We start from the raw sequence: 361 nt of genomic DNA, 5'->3' as shown, positions 1-361 counted from the left end.
ATGGGGATTCCTGTGACGCTAGCCAGGAATGATGGGGATTCCTGTGACACTGGCCCTCTCAGCCCTGCCAGCACTCCACCTCCACACCATGGGCTGGCAGGCACAGAGGACGCAACTGGGCTGTGCACTGGCCCACGGTGTGTGGGGAGCACCGGCAGGGTCAAGAGGGGCCGCCACTGCCAAGGAATGGCAGGAGAGCTGGTCTTGTGGTAGCAAGCATGACTTGTCCCCATAGCTAAGCAGGGTCTGCCCTGGTTGCATATTAATGGGAGACTTGATGTGTGAGCACTGCAAGATATTCCCCTCAGGGGATGGAGCCGCTCTGGGAAGAGTAGAAGGTTCCAAGTTCCCTCCCTGGCTA

This window comes from Hemicordylus capensis, chromosome 2, assembly GCF_027244095.1.
Source record: "Hemicordylus capensis ecotype Gifberg chromosome 2, rHemCap1.1.pri, whole genome shotgun sequence".
NCBI classification, from domain to species: domain Eukaryota; kingdom Metazoa; phylum Chordata; class Lepidosauria; order Squamata; family Cordylidae; genus Hemicordylus; species Hemicordylus capensis.
This window is presented reverse-complemented; position numbering follows the sequence as displayed.